At 40.2% G+C, this 21579-nt stretch overlaps 1 protein-coding gene across 7 annotated transcripts in view; it reads left to right on the top strand.

Annotated features, from left to right (window-relative positions):
• ANO4 (anoctamin 4) overlaps positions 1-21579 on the top strand; it is a 458290-nt gene that overhangs the window by 88836 nt on the left and 347875 nt on the right. Inside the window, exon 1 of one of the 7 annotated variants that reach the window (XM_082419368.1) lies at positions 1720-1906. The exons of the other annotated variants lie outside the window; for them this stretch is intronic. The gene's annotated coding sequence lies outside the window, so the exon portion shown is untranslated. Of the gene's footprint in view, positions 1-1719; positions 1907-21579 lie in introns of those variants that run through there. 7 annotated transcript variants of the gene reach the window in all.

The following is a 21579-nucleotide window of genomic DNA, read 5'->3' as shown; positions in this document are numbered from 1 at the left end:
TTGCAGTATTGAAATTTTGAAAAGAAGATTTAATTTTGTCCATGAAACTATAAACTTTTTGAAGGCAGGGCCTGCCCCTTTTATTTCTGTGCTACCAGCACATGGTTGGCTGTGGTTAAAGGTTTGCTGATTGGAGCTGAACTGAAGTGAATAACACAACAGAATTTGAGACTCAATCTCCCAGGTCTTCCTTGTTTAATATACATAGGATGAACCTGACAAAACCGTCCTTTTTTCATTTCAAAAATTTCATTTTATTCTGTTCATCTTTGATGTGGAACATTTTTACGGCCTCCTGCTGTAACTCATTTGGGTAGTGAGTTAACTTCTTCCTTGGAACTTAGCCCTTCGTTTTACTTCGCAGTATTCAGGCTCCCCAAAGTTAGCTTGCCTCTGGGTAGAGATTGCTGCAAAATTTCCAAATGATCCTTCAACATGTAGGTTAAAGCAGAACTAAAATTAAGGACTCTATCATGTAAGCCACGTGAAAAACAAACCAACCCAGGGACATTTGTGTCTTCCTATTAACTCTTGGCTAGCACAAGGAGTTAATATTTCTTGCAAAGATAAAAAGATGACCCAAGACAATCTCCCCAAGGTAAACAATTCTGAAGTTTTACTGTGAAATCCAATTCAACTAGCATTTAACTCTAGAACCTACTCCCATATTTAATTTAATCATCACAGCCAAAACCAAATTAATACATACATACTGAGGTTACAGGTTCAATATTAAAATAGAATGGGGAGAAAGGCAGGCAGGAAAAGTATAATATTCTCTGCTTAGTCACTACTAAAGAATTTGCTCCTTTGCCTTTTTCATTAGTTTAGCTCAGAGTTTTTCAAACTTCAGTGTGCCTGTGAATTATTATACAGGGATTTTTACCCAAATCCACATATTCTGTCTTATGGGTGATATAAGAAAACTCAAAAACAAATGTTACTATCTTTATAAACTGTCTCTAACAAGTACTTCTATACATATATTATACAAGAAAATATACTGCAACTGAGAGACAGATTTCAGAGAGACCTTTAACCCTTTTCTGTCTAAACGACTCACCTGTGAAACAGGGATCCCGGTCCCTGGTATTTCATCCTGTGCCTTGTGCATAAAGCAGCCCACGTCCAAAGTGTCATTATTGTACTCGTGGTGACCTCTCTGCACACATCATCAGGGCTGTCTGGTCTGTGAAATGCCATTAGATATCATTTAGGATGGGTTTCGAGTCTGGCTTCTTGCAGAGATGCGGTGGGATGCTTAGGAAACTTCCTGAGTGGTTGGTATAACTATGGGGCTTTGGGTCTTATTTTTAATAACAAAGCAAATATTATCAGCAACTGGGCAGAGGAGGGTAAGATGCCAATCCTGCCAAACTCCGGTGGAGGCAGGGGGCTGCCCTGCCTCTCTGAGAACCGGCTGTCATCTGCTGCTCTCTTGTCACACTGACACGGCCCCCTGGCTGGGCTGATTGGTCGCTGGCAATAACTGATAGGGAATACTGATATTCTCGCTGGCAGTTCCTCACACTCCAAAGAGGCTCCTTTCCACCCCTCTTCTCACCTTCCCGACCCCTGCCTGGTGCCCAGCCTCCCCCAACGACGCTGCCCCTGCCCCCCCGGGGGAGGAGAGCCCTGGGCGTGATGCTGTGAAATCCACCAGGCTGCCTGCGTTCAGGCTTGCTCTCGGGAGAGTCCTGTTCCCGACTTCTCAGGGTTTTCACAGCACAAACAACTGCATGCGGGCCCGAGGGGAGGCTGAGAAGGACTTGTGTATGTTGGTTTTACCGTCTTTCATCACTTTGTTGGCTTCATCCCGTGTCTGGAGCTCCGCGGTGGATTTCTTTCTGCCTACGACACTGAGGAAGGATCCCTTCTCCTTCTGTTGACTCTTTCTATTTTTATGGTAAGTGCTTGCATTCAATGAGCAGCCCTGCTGCAGTGAAGTGAACGCTAGCTCTCTTCCCAGCTAAGCTTAGTGACCTTCTCTCTGCGTTTCTCCTGTTTTCCTGGATCCACGTCTGGGGTGATCCAGCTAACGAAAATGCCGGGGGCCATGTGTCTGGATTATTTGTCTTTTTATTTTATTTTATTGTTTCCATAAACCTGAGCTCCTCGCCTGTGCTGGAAACATAAGCGCTCTCTCTTTGTCCTTGAAGCGGCAGGCAGGGAAATGTGTGCACGATGGTAAACTGCAGCAGTGTGCAGGTGATCTGTGGAGGGTGACTGACAAATTTGGGCAAGATGAATCCTCGGCGTGCTGAGGTGCACTTCTCAGAATCCGGAAGGGCCGGGCTGATCGGCCCACCTAGCAAACTATTTCATCTTTCCCGGTGAAGACAGCACGCGTGTGAGTTATGTCGGAGTCGGCTGTGGGCAGTGGCGCCTTAAAGCGCCTGCCTGTGGGTCCAGAATGGCCCTGTATCTTTCTTGTGGGCTTTACAACTTGGGCAGTAGCATTCGTGGCTGCGGGAGGAACCCTGCGCTGGCGGGCGGGGTAGACTGCATGACCTCATTGCTTCTTTCTCTTTGGAATCTCAGGGTGCCTGTTCTGCAAACTGTGTCTTCCATCCTCTTCAGAGGGTGGTAGGGCAGCGAAGAGAGGCACGTTTCTGAGTTGACAAGATAGTTTCAATCCTCCTTCTGGGAGATAAAAGGCTTTGAGACTGTTGGAATGGTTAGACTTTCCTAAGAGAAAATAAGCAGGTTTCAGAGGAAGAACATGCACGTTGCGGTGACATCAGGCAGACTGTTTGTTCCAGGGCATTTACTCTTAGACTAGTGTTCTAATTTTTCACCTGGTCTCCCGAGGCGTGCTGCAGAGAACACCACAACTTCAATTACTGGCTGCCCCTTGAAGCCCAAAGGAAACAAATAGAGAACATTTTAGTATAGTTATCACTTTGTGGAACCTGGGGTTGAAGGGGAGTCTCTTCTCACAGGGAGATGTCTTTCTTTTCCTTTTCCTTTTTTTTTTTTTTTTTGGTAGCAGGTGTGTTGGATTATTTTGGTCAACGTAGCATTCTAAAGAATAAGCTTCACAGTTCTAATTCTGCTTGGTTATTTTCCGGTCTTGGACTGGAGATGGGTTATTTTATTTGATTTTGTGTGGATTTTCCAGTTGTGGTCCATTTAACTCCAGGGAGGGTAAAATGTGGAGTGAAATTTCTGGTCTCTCTCCCTGTTGATTGGGAGTTTGGAATGTAAAGTTCCTTAACTGTCTTGCTCTTTCTCACCACTTTTGTTTCCACTGTCTGTGTGGATTTTTCTCAAAATAGTGGTGATGACATCAGGCATATGCTTTTATCCCGTTCCCTGGGTCCAAAGTAGATAATTTGGTTGTTTTGGGTGGAGGGTTCTTTAAATACATGAAAGCGTACATTAAAACAAAGAACAAGAATTGTAGATGTTTACATTATCACCCAGCTTCAGAGTGAAACCAGCAAATAGGTTAACAGTAACAGCAACAACCAAAAATTAGGATCCTTGCATACTGTAACCTCTGAATCATTAAATAATGTCTGAAGTACTTTCATCATTGTTTGGATTAGCTGTTCTAATATCCACACTTCCCTACACTCAGTTATGGCTGGGAGCAGTGTTGTCATTTGACTGGCTGACTTCTCTGCTTCCTTTGATTCTAATGTTTAGTTGTTTACTTTCATTTCTGCTGGTGTTTTCTTTGCTTAATTTTTTTCCTCCAATCGCAAGGATTTTTATCAGGTGCTTGGCAACTCAACTTGACGTATTCATCAAGACGGAAAGAGTTAGAGTCAGCTTGGGTGTCATGGAAATAGACTCCGCATTTCACGCTGCAGGCCATTTCAGATGCCTTTAGAAAATACTTTGTTTTAATTAGTAGCAACTTTAGCTTTGAGAGAGGAAATTCAGTGGGCTTCCTTTATTTTACTGAACAGAATATTCACCCATGCAATCAGAATTGTATATATGCAAGCATGTACACAAATGCACTGTTTACTTGTCACTGTTAAGTGTACATATTTTAAATAGTTGTAGCATGTTCATTTAGAGAAGAGGAGAAAAATTTGAGATACTACTTTGCATTCTCTAGCTAGCTTTTTTTTTTTTTTTTCCCCCCACCCCCTTGGTAGGGATTTCCCCGATTTCCCCTCCACCCCCACCCCCTCCAGATAACCGCCTTTGGGAATTTCTTTGAATTGGGAGAGTGCATTCTTTAGCATTTGCTTGTCTCACAGCATGGTGTCAGGTTAATTCCTTTGTAGAGTCTCTGAAGGCAGCATACACAATCACTGCAGAAAATACCCGTAAAAGCTGTGCTGAGTGGAGCCAGTAACTCTTAGCCTCTTGGTGTGATGAAGTCACTGCAACATTTTTTGCGTTTTGTGTGTGTGTGTTTATTTAGCTGCTGTGCCTTGTAACCAATTTTGTTTGCAACCCTAGCAAGTTGTACTTATTTGAAATGGGTCTAGAAATAGCTAGATAGGTGTAGATGCAGTTACTCATTTTTCACATTTCTTTTTAAAAAATTTTTGGCTGCGTTGGGTCTTCATTGCTGTGCACGGGCTTTCTCTAGTTGCAGTGACTGGGGGCTACTCTTCGTTGCTGTGCGTGGGCTTCTCATTGCGGTGGCTTCTGTTGTTGCGGAGCACGGGCTCTAGGCGCGCGGGCTTCAGTAGTTGTGGCATGTGGTCTCAGTAGTTGTGGTGCATGGGCTAAGTTGCTCCGCGGCATGTGGGATCTTCCTGGACCAGGGATTGAACCCATGTCCCCTGCATTGGCAGGCGGATTCTTAACCACTGCGCCACCAGGGAAGTCCCTTTTCACATTTCTTAATTTCTTAATTACTGTTTCTTTTGATGGTATTCTATTCAGTAATTTAAAACCTGTAGTTTATATTCTGAATCAGTATTCAGAATTCTCCATTATCTTCCTTTCTACTTTTTCCCAGTTCTGCTTTACTTATATTTCTATGCATGAATAGGCATTCGTGTACACATATAAACTCAGTGAAGATCGTTGGATTAATCAAGAGTTGGTTAATACCTTCTCTTTTTTTTTATTTTTATAAATTTATTTATTTTATTTTTGGCTGCATTGGGTCTTCGTTGCTGTGCGTGGGCTTTCTCTACTTGCGGCGAGCGGGGGCCGCTCTTCATTGTGGTGCGCGGGCTTCTCATTGTGGTGGCTTCTTTTGTTGCAGAGCACGGGCTCTAGGCACACGGACTTCAGTAGTTGTGGCACACGGGCTCAGTAGTTGTGGCACATGGGCTTAGTTGCTCCGAGGCATGTGGGATCTTCCTGGACCAGGGATTGAACCCATGTCCCCTGCATTGGCAGGCGGATTCTTAACCGCTGCGCCACCAGGGGAGTCCCAACACCTTCTCTTTTAGTAACCAAAACTCTAGTGCTCAACCTGTAATCATGTAACTGAGAGAAGAAATTGTCCCTGTTAATATAAATATAACCTCATGTGTCTGCAGGCATTCTTCTCATTGAAACTATTTTCCATAGTTGATTACCAGGACCAGAAATAGAATCAGTTTTGCATTTTAATTAATGACATTCTAGATTTGTCTAGGTTGGACTGCCCTCAAATCTTGAAATGTTTACTATTTAAAAGGTCTTCCTGTAAAGAGGGGGACTTTATGGATGATACAAAATGAAACCACTTGATTATGTGATACAGCCTTTCTTTGGCAATTGAATGAACCATATCATTAAGGATGTTGGCTGAGTTTTCCTGTGGCTTTTTACAATATAATTAAGGCTCTATATTCCCTTTACCACCTCTCCATGAGCCTTTTTTTTCACAGAGTAAAAGGAACATACAACTCCCCCATAAAGCTGCTTAGAGGGAGAACCATTCTTTAACTGAGATTCAAAACCACTTCCAACACCAGCTATGGTGATCTACTTTGAAAGGAGCTTGCTATTCAATTGGCAACTCAGACAGATTGTATAAAAGAGGAGAAATTCTTCATGAGCTGTTGAAGACTGCATTTTTGAAATGCGTCTCCCTACAGAATTCATTTAGGACTGTAGTCACTAGAGCAGCTTTGCAGAAAAAAATCATGTCCTTAGGAGCATAATAATCTACCCAGACTGTCATAAATGTTTATGTGCAAGTTATGTCTCTTGGGTGGTAAAGGGAGTTGGCAGAATTTTGGAGGAGAATCAAATCACAGCCCCAAAATAACGTAAGACGAAAGGGGAAAATTCCTCCCTATACTTAGCATTTAATTCTCCAGTCAGGCTGTTGGCCCTTAAGTCTGAAGAGCCAAGAAATTGTTAAAAACACATAATGACAGATTTTCTGGGCCTGTTCTGTAATAGAAATCTTTGACCCTTAATTAGGCATCTGCTGAGTGACCTTTTGGCTTGCAGCCATTCTTATAGGAAGCAGACATATTGTAATACAGCAGGAATTCACTTACATTTTTCCTGTTGGTCTCCCACTGGAGACCTCCTGTGAGTGTCAGAGGGAATGAGTGTCTGGAGACCACGGCCAGTCACAGCAGGATGTCTTCAGGACCCCGGGTGCCAGTGTGGCCCCAGCTGCTAACTGGCTGTCAGATTCAAAGTCATATCTGCTACGTTGGGCTTGGTGGGGCAGATAATCTGAGGGCTCCCCCAACCATTAAAAATCATGAACTGTTGTTCCAGCTCTGTCTTTTTACTAGATGGGTAATTTCTAAGGCAATTGATCTAGATGAGACATTCCTAGAGGGGATGGGCTATACCTTCCCTTGATTTACAAAGCCCCCAGCACTACGACAGTGACATGAGCAGCAGAGTTACTGAGAAACATGTGATAATGGTGATCCTTCATGAACAGGGCTCATGTGTGTATGATGACGACCTGCTGCCCCTGGGACATCTTGAAATACCTCTTCTTATCAAAAGGGACCTTGAGGAGCATCTTACCTACCCTCTCGTTTCATAGATAAGAAAGCTAAGGTCCAGGGAAGTTAAGTCACTTCCTCAAGAAAGTGAGCTGGTTAGCACCTGGGCAAGACAGTTGAGTGCAATGTGCATGGATTTACTTAGACTCCAGCTCCACTCCTGGTGTGGGACCCCTTCCACGATACACAGCTGACACTTAACTGTGTTATTCTTTGCTCACAAAACTGCTTTGTGGCCTCTAACTCACTGGTGTCCATTATTTCTGGGTTTATTTCATGCAGATTACGTGGCTGTACCAGTCAGAGTGAGTCACATCAAGCAACTGTTTATGGTCATGTGTTCATGCTTGTGTGGAAATGCATTTTTTTTATATTGAAACTGCTTTTCTTATGAACACTTCAAGAATTTTAAAAACATTATGCTTAATTTCCCTCCCTGTGCTTCAACCATTTATTTCTGTTTTATAGAGGGGTGATGTTTTTGGATCAGTTCCTTTGTCCATTCATTCACCTAATACTCATTGAGCACCTATTGTGTCCACCCTAATGCCAGGCAGTAGGGATCTGGTGGTGAAACAGCTGGATGTGGCCATTGCCCTGAGGGAGTTCAGTCTAGTGATGCTTCATGGAGTTTATCTTCTCTTGATTTTTCAGCCAGTAATCTGCTTTCTGTTTCTCACGGTTTCTCAGAATCCAGTTGAGAAACAGTTTGCTCGGGCAGTTCTTTCCTGTGATTATTCCACTGAGAAGTTCTTTTCATAACAAGGCACCTTTGCTGTCATTGCAACGTATATCTTCCTGTTATCCAAACCGGTATTTTTAGCTTGTGATTTTGTTACCTGACTGAACAAAAGAGATTAATTAGCTGAATTTGTTTGGACTGTTGTTGTGATTCACAAGATGACTGTTCCATTCTGTGACAAAACTAGCCTGATCCTGGAATCCTAAATTTATAGCCTGGATAGCACAGCATCCATGGAACTAATTGCAGGTTAAAGACCAAACTCCTTGGCCTTGTATACCAGGCCCATCATAATATACAGCCATTGCTTCTATGCTCTGCTTCTTGTTCTGCTGCTCCCCTAGAATGTTCCAGAAGTAACAAAACATTTGCAGTGCTCAGAAATAAGGAGCTGTCTCTTGCCTCAGTGCCTTTGGACATACCGTTTCCTCTGCCTGCAATGTCTCTCCTCTCTTGAGACTAACTTTCAAGTTCAGATATCATCTCCCACAGAAGCTTTTTGACACTTACAACCTTTATTGACCCCTGTGCCCAAAGCTGAGCTAGGTAGACCCTGTCTGTCCTCTTACAGACCTCATAGGACTTTATAAAGGTCTCATAGGACTTTATAAACTATAAGTATAATTACTTGTCTACTTGGTTCTCTCTCCCAAATAGACATCTTGTTCCTTGAGGGCAGGGACCATGTTTTCATCTCTATATCCCAAGGCCCAGCTGAGTGACTGCTGATTAACAGATATCCAATAGTTCTTGAACAAATGGATGGCGAATCACCATAGAAAACCTAGGGTGCTGGTATTGACAACTACTGCTCTGTGTGGAAAACTTAATTTTTCAAAACAATGTGACTATATGAATTGTACGGAGAAGGATAGAGAGACTGGCAGCCATCCTGATGTAATCCATTAGAAATTCTATGCAAAACCTCAGAAAATGTCTCTGCCTCCAAATGAGTTTCAATAAAGTAAACGACAAGAATTAAGTGTCTTCTATAAGCAAAGCATTGTTAGGTCCCCAGGAATGAAAGATTTAAATACAAAAAAAAGCAGCAGTGTAATTCCCGTCTTCCAAAAGGCCGCAAACTAGTGAGAACTTGTTCTGCGTGCAAATGACCTTGTTATATAAGGCGGACAGTTACAGAGATTCTAGTAGGCTGTAGGCTTGCAGATGAGGTGGGAGTAGAAAGGTCATTCCAGGCAGAGGGGCTGGCTTGAGCAAGAACCTAGACATCGGATGATGGGTCAACAATTAGGTGGCTTTGGTTGGGAAGTAGAGGGAGTGGGGTAGGGGTTGGGGGAGGAGAGTGGAAAATGCAGAGGAAGACAAGGAACCTTTGGGTGGGGGAGATGGGAATGGTATCAGAAGATCTGAATGGTAGTTGATTTTTTTCTGTAAGTTGGGAGGTAATTAATAGGGTCTAGAAAAAGCCAGTTGGAAATTGTTTGGAATCTCTCCTTGGGTTTAATTAAATCAAAAGGCTGTATTCAGCAGGGAAAGAGAGCAGTTGCTTAGCGTAAGACATTTGTTTCTCAGCCATCCCTTTTGCCCTTGAGGGTATAGTTTGACATTCAAAGTCATCACGAGGAAATGAAGCTGGGAAATTTAACCTAAATCAATCAATTTTAGACCTAGAGAGAGTTGAGGATGGAGGTCACTGAAGTGCCTCTTAACACACTGTCCAGAGTGTAAAGAACCCTCCGGGCCCTTTGGTGCTTTTATTGCTAGTAACTTACATTTTTTTTTTTCCTTTTTCAATTAGCTTTGTGCTATTTACAAGGAATACAATCATCTTATGAACCAGTGGGTATAGGCGTGCATGAACTAGTTTCATGTAGGTGAAGAAGTGGTTTAGAAAATTTTCTGCTGTGCCTCTTCCCTCCTTTTTTTTTTTTTCTTTTCTTTTAAGAATCAGGGAACATATATGTAGGGAGTGGTGAGTCGTTAAGTTTTGTGTGTCTCAGAATTGGATCTGATCAGATGACTCTCCATCTTGAAAGTAACCTAAAAAGAGATTGAGGAGTTAGGAAAATCTCTAGAAATCTTGGCCAGAGTATGAAAGCAAATCTTGTTTATGGAGCGAGAGATGATGAGGCAGAAGCTTCATTCACTAACTTACTCACTTAACAAGTACTATTGAGCATTTACTATGCTTCTGGCTCAGTTCTAGACACTGGAGAAACAGTGAACAAAACGGTCAATGTCTTGTCTTCATGGAGCAAACATTCTGGTAGGAAGCGAAGAGGAAACAGACATTCTGGCATATGCAAACATGTCATGATGATAAGCACTGTGGAGAAAAAAATGAATGATTTTGCTATTATCTTCACATTTGGGCTTTCTTTCGATTTATTTAACTTACGTATTTTCGAATCATTTTTTCATTCATTGTTTTCCGCCTACTGTTTTTATATTTACTTTCTGACTAGTCTATCATAAATAAATCAAAATCTTGAGGGTTTTTTCCCCTAGATAAGTGCAACTGTTGAAACCATTAGAGTGTTATGAACAAAAGTTGTAATCAGGTATTCAGTTCTTGAATTGACTTATAGGAAAAGTACTGTGGACATCAAAGCCCACGGTATGTTCCTCAAGGATAAAATTGTCAGAATTTACAAGAGCAGGATATGGGATAGGAACAGATCTGTCTCTCACCTGAGTCTGAGGGGAGCAGGTTAGGGCGCTCTGGAAGACAGAGTGTGGAGCTTAGGGCCCTGGAGGGGACAGAGAAATGGTGGGCATCACCAGGGAGCACAGCTCACGAGGAGAGGAAGATGGGATTGAACCGAAGTGGACACACAGGAAATTTAGCAAGGAATCTCAGTTGGGGAGGGAGGATAAATCCAGAGAGACATATGTATGTCAATGAGCAACGCTTCCAAAAACAGGTTCTGCCTAATGTAGAACATCTCTGTGAACTGGTTAATGGAAATAATGACTTGAAACAAAAAGCAGTATTTATGGATTTCTAAAAATTCCCACTCTATATTCTGTGTGATCTTGAATTCAGTATCAGTGTTCCATTCTACTCCAAGCAAGCTTTCAGTTAATACTTTCTACCTTGCTTCTAAAAGAATTAGGATTTAAAGAAAAATATCTCCTGGTGGTGGAAAGCCTGGGCTCTGGGGCAGATAGTCTGCTTCCCATCCTGGCTCTGCCAGTTACTCGCCTTTGGACCTTGAGCAGGTTACTTAGTCTCTTTGTATATCATTGTCATCAATTATAAAACTGGGAGTAACTAATATTCTCTATCTTATAGAGTGGCTGAGTTAAATGAGATGGTACTTGGCAAGTACTTAGCACAGTGGCTACAAGATGGTTATACTGCCGAACAATTTTAACTCATTATTATCATTGTCTCTCTGCTGTTAGGAGTTTGGAGAAATTCTCATATGTATGTATGTATTTACCTGCTTAGCAGAACTTTTCCTTAATAATTATGATAGTGCTTTCTTCTTCATGTTTGTGATTAATGATTTGACACTGAAGATTTTTGGAGGGATCTCACAGGTTTTGTTCTCAGTCTCTGAGATGCTTATTGTGATTAAAAATTCACTTGGATCATAAGTCTTGGATCATAAGTCAGAGAGATGTATGACCTGGGGAATTGAAAGACCATGTGGCCACAGAGGTCAATGGGAGGAGGATCTACTAGACACAGGAGGTGACTTTCTGGCAGGAAAAGAAAAAGGTGAGGTCAAAGAGAAAAGCGCAAGATGGCAGCAAATAGGGTTACATTCCTTTGACTCTGTGGATATTCTAGAGGGTTTAGGAATGGTTGCTGTTCAGGTGGTGTAGGGTTTGGGCAAGCTACTGCTGCACTGTAGCTTGCAGTTTCCTGGAGAGAACTACCAAGGAAATGGGGTTGGTGGAGATGGAGGCAGGTTGGTTAGGCAGGAGTGGTTATGTGCCGGTAAGTTGATAGGGAAGATTTGTAAAAGTGGAGTGCTGGGACACAGGGAATATGAATTTAAAACTTTGATACCTCTTAGCAAATTGCTATTGACTTAAATCATTGCTAATCTGCTAGGGAGAAAGTAGCATCTCATAGTTTGATCTGAGCATCTTTTCATGTGCTTACTTTGTATCTTCCTCTTCTGTGAATAGTCTATTCATGCCCTTTGCAAGCTCACTTTTAAAATTTGAGTTTTGGCTTTGATTTTTAGGAGCTCTTTATATATTAAAGAAATTAACGTTTCCTATAAGATTTTTTCCCAAAGAGTTTCTGCTATTCTGTCATTTATCTTTTGATATTGTCTATAATATTTTGGGCCTAAGAGTTTTGTTTTTATGTAAAGTTGTCATATGTTTCCTTGGTACTTTCTGGATTTTGCAGGATAATCAAAAAAGCCTACCCAACTCTGGGGTCATAAAACTTATTCTTCAATAGTTTATTGTTGGAATTTTATGCTTTCAGTTTTGTATATGTCTTTGGTTCACACTTATTTTGCTCTAGTAATGAAATAGAAATCCGATTTTATTTTTCCCCATAACTACCCAATTGTTCTCTCCAAACATTTCTTTTTTTTTATTTTTTTAATTTTTTAACGTCTTTATTAGAGTATAATTGCTTTACAGTGGTGTCAGTTTCTGCTTTATAACAAAGTAAATCAGTTATACATATACATATATCCCCATATCTCTTCCCTCTTGCATCTCCCTCCCTCCCACCCTCCCTATCCCACCCCTCTAGGTGGTCACAAAGAACCGAGCTGATCTCCCTGTGGTATGTGGCTGCTTCCCACTAGCTATCTATTTTATATTTGGTAGTGTATATATGTCCATGCCACTCTCTGACTTTGTCCCAGCTTACACTTCCCCCTCCCCATATCCTCAAGTCCATTCTCTAGTAGGTCTGCATCTTTATTCCCGTCTTGCCCCTAGGTTCTTCTGACCATTTTCTTTTTTTCTTTTTTTTTTTTTTAGATTCCATATATATGTGTTGGCGTACAATATTTCTTTTTCTCTTTCTGACTTACTTCATTCTGTATGACAGTCTCTAGGTCCATCCACCTCACTACAAATAACTCAGTTTCGTTCCTTTTTATGGCTGAGTAATATTCCATTGTATATATGTGCCACATCTTCTTTATCCATTCATCTGTCGATGGACACTTAGGTTGCTTCTATGTCCTGGCTATTGTAAATAGAGCTGCAATGAACATTTTGGTACATGACTCTTTTTGAATTACAGTTTTCTCAGGGTATATGCCCAGTAGTGGGATTGCTGGGTCATATGATAGTTCTATTTTTAGTTTTTTAAGGAACCTCCATACTGTTCTCCATAGTGGCTGTATCAGTTTACATTCCCACCAACAGTGCAAGAGGGTTCCCTTTTCTCTACACTCTCTCCAGCATTTATTGTTTGTAGATTTTTTGATGATAGCCATTCTGACCAGTGTGAGATGATATCTCATTGTAGTTTTGATTTGCATTTTGCTAATGATTAATGATGTTGAACATTCTTTCATGTGTTTGTTGGCAGTCTGTATATCTTCTTTGGAGAAATGTCTATTTAGGTGTTCTGCCCATTTTTGGATTGAGTTGTTTATTTTTTTGATATTGAGCTGCATGAGCTGCTCCAAGCATTTCTTGAACAATGTATCTTTCCCTTGCCTTCAGTGTGATGATTCTTGAAAAAGATAATATTTACTTGGACCAGGGTGAAGGTGGCATGAAAGGGTAGCATCATCTATTAAATCCCCTCTGCAGGTAGAGCTATTTTTGGAGAGTTTACTCTGTTTTGTTGACTGTCAGTTTGTTGGCTAACTCTGCACCATGTTAATTTCTTTCGTTTTTTTATGTTTTAATATCTGGGATGGATGGCAAGTCTTCACTTACTACTCTTTTTTCATTCCAGGATTTTCCTGTATCTTCTGACATTCTTATTTTTTTCTATATGAACTTTGAAAATTGTCTGGTTCTTAAAAAAATCATGTTTTGGGGGAGGGTTAAATTAAGTGTATGGATTAATCTGGGGAGAATATTTTACGAAATTGAACCAACCTGTCCCCAGAGTATATGTTCCCATTTATTCCAATCTTGTTTTGTGAATCTCAGTAGTGTTTTAAAGTTCTTCACATATATCTTGATAGTATCTTTTTTTTGAATAAATTATTTGATTTGATATTATGATAAGTCCTTACTAGTCTTCACATATTTCCAGAAGTATTGAGGGATGAGAAGGAAATGGGAGTGTTCGTTCAGCACCATAGAATGAATAAATTACCTGGGGAAAAATATTTAAAAATCTGTATAGATGTGATTGATTTTTTTTTTTTTTGGTCCTTCCTTTAAACCCCCATATTCTGAATTGTTGATTTAACCATAAAAATGTATTTGTTTTAAATTTGCAATTGAATTTGTTTTTCACACTCCCAAATTCAGAGGACCAGTTGCTCTGATCCTTTTGCACAGTGTTCTGTTAACATTCTTACATTAACTCATTTGTCTATTAATTAACTCAGGAGACATTTAATGAGCAGTTAACATAGGCCAAGCATTACGAATATGAATACTAATAAGACATGGTTGCTTTCATTAAGGGGTTTGCTGTTCACTGAGAGACTGACCTGCAAACAAATAGTTATAATAATATGACAATGTGCTTGCTTGAAAACCTATGCAAGGTGGAATTGGAGCATGGAGGGGGAGGGCCTAGGGCTGTCCTAGGGCAATCAGAGAAGGCTTACCTGAGGAGGTAGCATCTGAACCATTTAGATGAGTTGCTTTCCAGGTGGACAAAGCAGAGGAGGCTGCTCTAGGCAGAGAAACTAGCAAGTGCAAAGACACTGTGGCATACTTGATCTACAAGTAATTTAGTCTATGGGGCTAAGGTAGGAGATGAGGCTTAGCCAGTAGGTAGGTGCCAGATGTCAAAAGGCTTAATATGACATGCTAAGCAGGTTTTGCTATGTTCTGTAGGTGTTGGAGAAAACTTAGTCTTCTAAACTCAGTTAAGTCAATTTTATTTTTTAAAGTAGAGATTAGAATATCCAATTGCTGAGACAGAAAAAATTTAGATATTTATCTGGGGGTGGGGCATGACTAAGGAATAGTTTTCTTGAAGGCAGAGATATTACACATAATTACTTGTCAATTTGCCTTAGTCATTATTGTATAAGAATCTGGGAAAACACAATTTAATTAATGGGCATGATTGGATATTTAAATAGTTACTTAAATATATGCTATAGAGACCTTTCAAAATATGTTAAAAAGGTAAAAAGTACTTGATTATCTGGCTCTGGGGTATACTTAAAAAACTTGCCTACTTGGTAAGGTTAAAACAGGCAGATATACAGTTTACATTGCAGCTGTAATTGTGGCATCTGAGTAATTTACCTGGTTCCCAACAGACAGAACCAAGGGTAGTTCCTGCCTAGGCATAGCCTAGTTAGAGTCTGGTTAGGTGGTCTTGGTTTGGGTATGATTGGAGATTTTGAAAACGAAATAATTGAGAAGAATCAAAGCAATATTATAATGAAGCTAAAAGCGGTTTACTACATAGCTAACTTAGCCATGTATCTAACAAATTATAATATACGTGAACTGTGGGTTTTACTGTAATATCTATCAAACTATGTACTATTACTACATATCCTTACTAAAGGATGGGCAAACCTTATAGCCATGAGTGTCAAAAGGATCTTGCTTGCTGCTGCATGGAGAAGAGATGGTAGGGAGTCAGGGTAGAAATAGATCAGTTAGGAGACTGGTGGAGAAGTCCAGAAGAGAGATGCTGATGGACCAGGGTGGCGGCATTTGAGGTGGTAAGAGGTGGTAAGATGCTGGGTCTGTCTCCACACTGGAGCTGAATGATGCAAACATAGAATATTTTAAAGGGAGATGAGGAAAGGCTAGCTGGGGAAGCTACTTAAGCAAGAGCAGTCAGTGCAGCTGATAGCTGAATGGGCCACCATGACCTCTTGCAGGGTTAACTTTTGTGCATCTGTATACTTGCAAACCACACTGGAATGTGTGAAATGATTCAGTAGTCATTTCCCAGAATTGCCTTCCTCTGAGAGGCTGCATTAAGTAGGGTTAATTGGAAGTATATAAATGGTGTCTACTTCCCTGAGCAATAAAATTGATAAAGAGACTACACTAAAATTTTAACCTTAAGCAATTTCACAGCCTGAGAATTTTCAGCAAATAGTAATCAGGGCCCTGATAATAAGAAATTGGCAGCCCATTTGGATTGACATGGGAGAGGAACAAACTGGGGGCACAGAAAAGGACCCACAGATCATGAATCGTGGGAGTGTGGGGAAAAAATGAATGAAATGTGGCTGCAAATTATAAATTGTGTAACATTTAATTCAAGTGCTTTTATTTTTATTTATTTATTTATTTTTTAACATCTTTATTGGAGTATAATTGCTTTACAATGGTGTGTTAGTTTCTGCTTTATAAGAAAGTGAATCAGCTATACATATTATGTATATCCCCATATCTCCTCATATATATGGAATCTAAAAAAAAAGAGGTTCTGAAGAACCTAGGGGCAGGACAGGAATAAAGACGCAGACGTAGAGAATGGACTCAAGTGCTTTTAGCTAAGGAGAATTCTTTCTAAAACCTAGGTTACTCTTCTCCATTAGCAAAAGGTTATAAAATGTTTCAGAGTTGAGTCAAGGCTAGTTCCCTTATCTTTGGAAGTTATCTTTGATGCAGAGCTCTCCATTCCAAATAGTAAGTATATTTCTGTAAATCATGTGGTGTTATGTCATGAAACTGAAAATACAATCATGAAAGTTTTTACAGATCCCAAACTTTTGTCAGACCTTGCCTTTTGGAAGGATTTTAGGCTTCTTCTAAGAATTTAAATTTTCTCTGCAAAATTGAGGATGAAAACCATGGCCGAAACTGCTCTAGTCATCACGGACTGCGTATATTTCCATAATATAAGATGAGTAGTGGTCAGAACTGGTCAGGAATGGAGACTGTTCTCTTGGCCACATTGATCAAGGGATATAGTTTGACAGACATTCTCCGGTTAACTATTCACACAATAAACCACACACAGTCCTCATTGAATTGGGTGGATTCATTCTTTCTTGAATTAACCTGTTACTGTCATCATAAGTCACAAAATTACAGACCTTTACAACTGTTGTTGTTGCAGCCAGAGCGATGGATAAGGAGTCCCTTAAACAATGGCAGTCAATATGAAACCTTTATCCGTGACTAAGCATGAAGTGGCATTAACTGGCTGCTGTTTTTGTAACCTGATATAGATTTGAGTAGACTTACGTCAGTGTTAATGATGCACCATGTATGTGGGTGTATGTATGTACATATATACATATGTAACTCCTCTCACGCACGGACTGTAGTGGTCTTTTCGAATCATGAACCATTCTTTTAATTTCCTTTTAATTCCTTACATATAGCTTAGCGACTGAAACAAAGTAGGAACTCAAACAATGGTTAATTCAAACCTAGAATTAGATTTTGGTTTTTTGTTATTGTTTTGTTGATTAAATACTCCTGTATCCTGTCTAGTTTTGTACTACTTTTGGAGGCCCAAATGATTGTACCTTATGCTCTTGGTACCTTGGCTTGATGTGACAGAATATAGCATATTCATGACTCTAAGCATTAAAAAAAAAAAATAGGCAATATTTTAAAGGGAAGTAGCTCTGTAAATGGATGTAGAAGGATGTGGAAGGGGCATGAGATTATAGGACAGAATTGCCATGTGTGTGTATTTATATGTATATTCCCTCATGCCAGAAGGACTTTTGGCTGCTGAGAATACATAATATTTGACATAGTAAAAATCAAAAGTAAGAAAATGGTGGGAACAAAGTAGAACCAAGAATACAATTAAATTGCATGTCAGAATGACCTAAGCATAAGATGCAGGGGCCAAAACTTCACCTCTGGGTTTTCTATGAGATAGCTGGAAGAGGAAACACTTGGAGGAGTAAAGAGAAACCATTTTCTCAGAATGATTATAACTACTTTTGGCACCAACATCAGACAAGAATTTCTCCCAGGAGCCTCCATGAAGAGTACACTGTGTTTTGTTTTGAAAATCAAGTTTTGTAAGGCTGATCCTCCTAAAACATTTTTGAGTTAATAACATCACTTCAAAGCAAAATTTTGTAAAAGCAACTGCAAGGTTCTGTTGAGGTACCCTGTTCTCTGCTGGTCTGATTTGGCCCACTGATAGGAAGACTAGAAGACTTGTCTTCGCAGCAATCTTCCCTGTGTATTGTTTTTCTCAGCTGAGGGTTTGAGAATATTCATTGCCTTTGAACTTGAGGTGGCATTACTCCCTGGCACATAAGGCCTAGAGTGCAGCTGTTCTGTGTGGCTGGTTAAAGAGAGGCTTGGTGCCCTAGCAGAGTGCCAGATGAAAGCTGGGGTTAGCATCCTTTAGAGTGAGCTGAGCTGCGTACGAAGACATTTGCCCGGGGCTGCCCTCCTGATTTCTTATGGCAGCATAGGCGAAACCAAGCAGCTAGCCTAGGATTGTACATAGAAAATACTTTTAGTTATCAGACAAATGGGTACTCCACTGCAGGGGGCTTTAAACAGGTATTCCTGGGGTATACCCGAACACCTACGGTGTGGAAGGTTTCTGAGGGCGTCAGTTCGCAATGTCCGGACTGTATTTTTCACTTCCCCTTTCACAATTACTCTTGCCCCATTTTAGCCAAGAACGGCATCTCCTTATCTTTCCTGAGTCTTACTGTATTGTGCAGGGGTCTAGAATCTACCTGGGCACTGAACAGAGCAGCAATCTGAAATATTTTCTTGCAAAGAAGTATGGTAGCATGAGCAATAAAAGACTTTCTAACATAAACGTATGCTACATCGGGATAAAGTTCTGTGGGCAAGTAGACTGAATAAAAGAGTTAAAGGAAAAAAATTACGTATATTTTCCAGCTGATAAAGAGGAGCTTGAACTTGGTTATATTTAAAATGGATGATGGTGTTTATATTAGTCAGGATTCTTTGGAGAAACAGAACTAATGACATACATACATACATATAAACACATCCACACATGGGAGAGGGGGTTATGGGCGTAGGGGGAGAGAGATTAAGAGATTAGAAGGAATTAGCTCATGTGATTTGGAGGCTGAGAAGTCCCAAGATCTGCAGTTGGCATGCTGGAGAGCCAGGAAAGCCAGTGGTCTAAGTTCTGGTCCAAAAGCTGGCAGGCTCAAGACTCAAAAAGAGCCAGTGTTTCAGTTCTAATCCAATGACAGGAAAAGACCAACATCCCAGCTCAAGACAGTCAGGAAGGACTTCCTTCTTACTTAGCTTTTTGTACTATTCAGGTCTTCAATTGACTGGACGAGGCCCTCAGATTATGGGCGGAGCCGGGGAGGGGTGTGCAGTGGGGAAGACAAACTGCTTTACTCATTCAAATGTTAATTTCACCCAGAAACAGACACACAGACACACCCAGAATACTGTCTGACCAAGAGTCTGGGTCCCTTGTGGTAAAACTAACCATTTAGGTGATACAGAAGTTCTGTTTTAAAATTTTACTGTTTACATTAGCAGAAATTACATTCTTTGTAATCTTATATAAATTTATGATGTCAACTTAAAACTTCATGGGGGGGGAATCAAGACTTCAGGAGGGGATACATAGGTTTTTGTTTTTAATCTTTAGGGCGTACTTGAAGACCCCAAATCTACTCCGTGTAGTATGACCAAAAATAATTTTAGCCTGAAACCTGCTTTACCTGAAACAAAACCTCAAAGATAGAAGGGGTAGCCCGTCTTTAGGCAAAGAACATAGGTTCAGAATATATCAGAGTATGACACTTGTCACTACGTATCTCACCACCCCCTGGTCAAAGCCACTGTCATCTCTCGCCTGGATCATTGCAGCAGCCTCCCTCCTGTGACCTTGACTCATACACTGTGTTCTCAACACAGAAGCCCAGAGTCATCCGGTTAAAACGGAAGTCATGTCATGTCAGTTCTAACTTAACATTTTATTGACTTTCCATGGACCTAAATAATTTCCTCACCCCGCTTTTACTATCTTCCTCTACACTTGGCGAGCTCGCTCTGCTCCAGCCGCAGTGGTTTCCTGGCTTGTCCTTCAGCATGTCACAATGCACTTTCCAGCCCCAGAGTTTTGTGCTCTTTGCTCCCCGTGCCTATAACACTCTTCTTTTTTTTTTTTTTTTTGGAGTGTTTTTCAGAAAGAACATTATTTAATTTACAACAGCTGCAACATTTTAGTAAATATAATACAAATTGCACTCAAAATGTATTGATTTATTAAGAAGAAAGAATGATGAATTAAAAAATATAGAGGTGTGTTCAAGTTCAGCTACAGGATTTGGAAATGTAAATAGTGAAATATTGACAAAAAGATTGACTAATAAGGAACAGTTTCCATTTTAAGCAAAAGTTTGAAAGGATAAATTTAGTACAAATTATGAAAATTAAGATACTATAGAATAGTTTTTAAATCAAATATACAAAATCCAATTAATGACACATTTCTAAGTATTTTGTAATGATACTTTTTTTTTAACATCTTTATTGAAGTATAATTGCTTTACAATGGTGTGTTAGTTTCTGCTTTATAACAAAGTGAATCAGTTATACATATACATATGTTCCCATATCTCTTCCCTCTTGCATCTCCCTCCCTCCCACCCTCCTCATCCCACCCCTCTAGGTGGTCACAAAGCACCGAGCTGATCTCCCTGTGCTATGCGGCTGCTTCCCACTAGCTATCTATTTTACATTTGGTAGTGTATATATGTCCATGCCACTCTCTCACCCTGTCACATCTCACCCCTCCCCCTCCCCATATCCTCAAGTCCATTCTCTAGTAGGTCTGTGTCTTTATTCCCATCTTGCCACTAGGTTCTTCATGACCTTTTTTTTTTTTCCTTAGATTCCATATATATGTGTTAGCATACTGTATTTGTTTTTCTCTTTCTGACTTACTTCACTCTGTATGACAGACTCTAACTCCATCCACCTCATTACAAATACCTCCATTTCATTTCTTTTTATGGCTGAGTAATATTCCATTGTATATATGTGCCACATCTTCTTTATCCATTCATCCAATCATGGACACTTAGGTTGCTTCCATGTCCTGGCTATTGTAAATAGAGCTGCAATGAACATTTTGGTACATGACTCTTTTTGAACTATGGTTTTCTCAGGGTATATGCCCAGTATTGGGATTGCTGGGTCATATGGTAGTTCTATTTTTAGTGTTTTAAGGAACCTCCATACTGTTCTCCATAGTGGCTGTATCAATTTACATTCCCACCAACAGTGCAAGAGTGTTCCCTTTCCTCCACACCCTCTCCAGCATTTATTGTTTCTAGAGTTTTTGATGATGGCCATTCTGACCGGTGTGAGATGATATCTCATTGTAGTTTTGATTTGCATTTCTCTAATGATTAATGATGTTGAGCATTCTTTCATGTGTCTGTTGGCAATCTGTATATCTTCTTCGGAGAAATGTCTATTTAGGTCTTCTACCCATTTTTGGATTGGGTTGTTTGTTTTTTTGTTATTGAGCTGCATGAGCTGCTTGTAAATCTTGGAGATTAATCCTTTGTCAGTTGCTTCATTTGCAAATATTTTCTCCCATTCTGAGGGTTGTCTTTTGGTCTTGTTTATGGTTTCCTTTGCTGTGCAAAAGCTTTTAAGTTTCATTAGGTCCCATTTGTTTGTTTGTGTTTTTATTTCCATTTCTCTAGGAGCTGGATCAAAAAGAATCTTGCTGTGATTTATGGCATAGAGTGTTCTGCCTATGTTTTCCTCTAAGAGTTTGATAGTGTCTGCCCTTACACTTAGGTCTTTAATCCATTTTGAGTTTATTTTTGTGTATGGTGTCAGGGAGTGTTCTAATTTCATACTTTTACATGTATCTGTCCAATTTTCCCAGCACCACTTATTGAAGAGGCTGTCTTTTCTCCACTGTATATGCTTGCCTCCTTTATCAAA

Source organism: Balaenoptera physalus, assembly GCF_965194825.1.
Source record: "Balaenoptera physalus genome assembly, chromosome: 13".
Classification (NCBI taxonomy): Eukaryota; Metazoa; Chordata; class Mammalia; order Artiodactyla; family Balaenopteridae; genus Balaenoptera; species Balaenoptera physalus.
Note: the sequence above shows the minus strand (reverse complement) of the source record. Positions and strands in the feature narration are given on the sequence as shown.